Source organism: Fukomys damarensis, unplaced genomic scaffold, assembly GCF_012274545.1.
Source record: "Fukomys damarensis isolate Sample0158 unplaced genomic scaffold, DMR_v1.0_HiC HiC_scaffold_39, whole genome shotgun sequence".
In the NCBI taxonomy this organism is placed as follows: Eukaryota; Metazoa; Chordata; class Mammalia; order Rodentia; family Bathyergidae; genus Fukomys; species Fukomys damarensis.
Window position 1 is genome coordinate 96,965,257 of NW_022900951.1, and position 4,469 is coordinate 96,969,725.

Sequence of the window (4,469 nt, forward strand, 5' to 3'; positions counted from 1 at the left end):
GGGGAGTCTAGGTTTTTGAGTTATTTATATGTTTAGATATTAGCCCTTTGTCTGAGCAGTAGCAGACAAAAAATAATTCCCGTTCTGTAGGTTGTATCTTCAGTGTGTTGGTGGTTTCCCTACCTGTTCAGAAGCTTTTTTCTTTGGATGTGAGCCCAACTGATGATTCTTGGTATTATTTCTTGTGCAACCAGGGTTCCATTCAGAAAGCCTTTGCCTACATATATGTCTTCAAGAGTTTTACCTATTTTGTCTTCCAGTGAGTTCAGCGTTTCTGTGGCATTTTTGAGAGGGGGAATATGATATTGTTATTATTTTAATTTTTTATTAGTACTTGTTTGCAGTAGATAATGATTACAATCATTGTAGGGGATTGGTACATCTACATAACACATTTTATTTCCCTTCTTTATTTAGATCTTTGATTCATTTTAATTTTAGTTTAGTGCACAATGAAACATGTTGGTCTAGGTTCAAGCTTCCACAGATAAATTACTCTAGCCAAACAGTTGTCCTTGTCATGAGGATCAGGCCTAGTTCCTCTTATCCCTGAGTAGTGACAATGACATTCTCATTGACCAAACTCTGCTCAGGGTCCCCTGAACTCTTTTCCAACCCTAAAATTTTGACTTCCATGTTCATCTTTACATTGTCCAATTTTAACAAGAATCCTGCTAAGTTTAACTAGAAGGTCCCACCTTGATATCTGATCACCTTCCACATACAATGGGGTGCCACAATTTACACCATCCCCCAAATGATGTCTAATCACCCTATCCTGAATTCAGCAAGAATTTTCACAAAGTCAGTTTAGCCTATATTCCTCCTTATTCTTTCTGTCTCCTCTTAGTGATTTTCTATCTGTTGACCCACACCCTCTTCCGCATTATAAGATCCCATTTCTCATGCTGTATTTATAGTTAAGCCTCTTTCTCACTCTTCAAGATCCAACTGTAGTGGTCCTTACATTTATCATGATAGAACTGAATAGAATCTACCTTGCCATCTTCAACAAATGTCATTGAATAATTTTTCTTTAATAGTAGTAGGCTTCAGTTCCTTGCCAGCCTATAGAATTATTTTTAAAAGCACTCACATCCTCCCATGGGAAGTAGGGATCACCTTATCCTTTTGATGCTACAAAACCTGCTTCTCACAGTCTCTAGTTATTCACTGTTCCAGAGTGCAAATTACTTGTGGCTCTGTGTGGCATGCTGTGTACTCCTCCTCTAGGCTATAAATATATGTGGCTAATAAACTACTGTAAATCTCATCTGTGCAGTACTGGGTGTTGTGCATCCAGCTACCCTAGATGCTCAAAATAGTTAATGTCATGAACAGGATGAACTAACTATGACAGAGGACACAAGATAAGTTTTAATTAGCTGCTCATAGCTAATCAACTGACATGGCAAATGCTGCCTGGAACTGAGTTGCTAATTGCTGCTGAACTTGTACTTTAGCTTATATGACACCATGGTGTCTTTGCTGTAAAGATGTCACCATCTTTTCCCACTCTAAATCTCTACTCCTGGGCTGGAGATGTAGCACAGGAGTAGCGTGCTTGCCTAACATCTGTGAGAGACTGGGTTCAGTTCTCAGCACCAAAAAAAATTCTTTACTCACGGCAAAAACTGGTGTTTATTATCTCAGTATGATGTGCCATTGGGTTTGACAGGTAATCTCTGAGGCTCCTCCCTATGAAGAAGACATAATACAGATGACACAATACCACATCTTAACTGGTTGGCATCTGAGTTTCACTTACCAAAGGTAGGACTATAGTTCTCTGGTCATTAGTCTAGACTGGTTACCATCACTGGCTGCTTATAGCAGCTATGAAAACCTTGCTTGTGATTGTATACCTCTAGGATGGACTACAGACAGCCCTGTGTGTTATTTGTGGGAAAGAAGGAGACAATTGAATATAGTAGCTCAGTTTCATAATGGTAATTGTTGTGCTTATCTCTTGCGATCCTGTTTCTCTTGTTGCTCTTGTACATTCTCTGGTCTCCAAAGGTATTGACTCCCAAATGTATTGAGACACACATACACGGTGACCTATGGCCCATGCACTGATGATCATTTTAAAATGAAAATGATTTTAGAGTGCTGATATTGTATCCAGCTATGTTACTGAACTTGGTTATTAAATCTAGAAGCCCTTTGGTGGAGTCTTCTATGTAGAGTATCATGTCATCTGCAAATAATGACAATTTAACTTTTTTCTTTCCTATCCTTATTCCTTTTATTTCTCTCTCTTGTCTAATTGCTTTGGCTAATGTTTCCAGAACTATTTTGAACAGGAGTGATGATAGTGGACATCCTTGTCTTGTTTCTGATTTTAGCATGAAGGTTTTCAGGTTTTGACCATTTAGTATGATGTTGGATGTTGGTTTGTCATAGATAGCCTTTATCAGGTTGAGATAAAGACCATCAATTCCCATTTTCTGTAGGGTTTTTAAAATCATGAATGGGTGTTGAACTTAAGATGATCATGTGATTTTTGTCCTTGGCTTTATTGATACTGTGTATTACATTTATTAATTTGCATGTATTGAATCACCCCTGCATCCCTGGGATGAATCCTACTTGGTTGTGGTGAACAAACTTCTTGGTGACTTGCTGCATTCTGTTTGCCAGTATTGTATTGAGGATTTTTGCATCTATGTTCATTAAGGAGATTGGCCTATAGTTCTCTTTTTTTACTTGGATCTTTCTCTGGTTTTGATATCAGGGTAATACTTGCTTCCAGGAATGAATTTGGGACTATTGATTCTCTTTCAATTTCATTAAAGGGTTTGAGGAATAGTGGCATTAGATCTTCTCTAAATTTTGTGTAGAATTCAGTATCAAGACATGGGATTTTCTTTTTTGGTAGGTTTTTAATTACACCTTCAATTTCATTGACTGATATTGAGTTATTTGGCATTTTTATATCTTCTTGATTCAGCCTTGGTAATTCATATGTACCTAGAGATATATCTATTTCTTCTATTTTCCATCTTCCATTCTCAAAGTAGGTATTGATGATCTTCTGGATTTCTGAAGGATCCGTTGTGATTTCACCCTTTCTATTCCTAACTGCATGGATTTGAGTCTTTCATTTTTTGATAAGGTTAGTTAAGGGTTTGTCAATTTTATTTAATCTTTCAAAGAACCAACTCTTCGATTCATTGATTCTTTGTATTGTTTTCTTAGCTAGAATTTGATTCATTTTTGCTCTGATCTTTATACTTTCCTCCCACGTGTGAGTTTTGGGCTTGACTTGGTCTTCTTTTTTCTAGAAGCTTGAGGTTCAACATTAGACTGTCTATTTGAGCTTGTTCTGTTTTCCTGAAGTGAGAGTTCACTGTTACACATTTCCTTCATAGAACTGCTTTCATTGTATCCCATAAATTCTGGTATGTGGTATTGGCATTGTCATTTAATTGTAGAAACTGCCTAATTTGTTTTTTAAATTTCATCTGTTACCCATTGGTTGTTCAGGTGGGTGTTATTTAATTCCCATGTGTTTGTATAGTTTTTGTGGTTTCTTTTGCCATTGATTTCTAATTTCATTGCACTATGGTCTGATAATATACATGGGATAATTTCAATTTATTTGCATTTACTTATGCATGTTCTATGAGTTAGTATATGGTCTATTTTGGATAATGTACCATGTGCAGCTGAGAAAAATGTATATTCTGATATAGTGGAGTGGAACACTGTAGACATCTCTAATTCCATTTGTTCATAGATTTGGTTCACAGATCTGATATTTCCTTGTTGATTTTTTTGTGTAGTTGATCTGTCTATTTGTGACAGTGGGGTATTGAAGTCTCCCATTACAAGTGCATTAGTGCTTATTTGATTTTTCATTTCCATTAATATTTGTTTTATATACTTGGGTGCACTGGTATTTGGTGCATATATATTTGATTGTTATCTCTTCCTCTTGCATTGTTCCCTTTACAAAGATGTAGTAACCTTCTTTGTCTGTGTTGATCAGTCTTGACTTGAAGTTCACTTTGTCGGCAAATAGAAGTTACCCCTGCTCTTTTCCAGGGTTTGTTGCTTGAAGTATTGTTTTCCATCCTTTGACCTTCAGTCTATGAATTTCTGCACACAAATAACAAACTTACTGAGAGAGAAGTTAGGGAAACTATACCTTTCACAATAGCACCAAAAAAAGAAATACTTACAAATCAATCTAACAAAGGACTTAAAAGATCTTTACATCAAGTATTTCAGTACTCTGAAAAAGGAAATCAGAAAATGGAAAGATAGCTCTTGCTTATGAGTAGGATGAACCAACATATCAAAAATGACCTTACTCCCAAAATTGCTATACAGATATAATGCAATCCCGATCAAAATACCAAAAGCATACCTCAGAGAACTAAAGAAAACATTCCTAAAATTCATTTGGAAGCAAAAAAAGCCCATGATAGCAAAAAAAAAAAAAAAAAAAAAAAAAAAAAAAA

General features: G+C 36.0%; 1 pseudogene; it reads left to right on the forward strand.

Moving 5' to 3' along the window:
• The first annotated feature begins 1,946 nt into the window (after positions 1 to 1,946).
• LOC109118218 overlaps positions 1,947 to 4,469 on the forward strand; it is a 12,699-nt pseudogene continuing 10,176 nt past the window's right edge.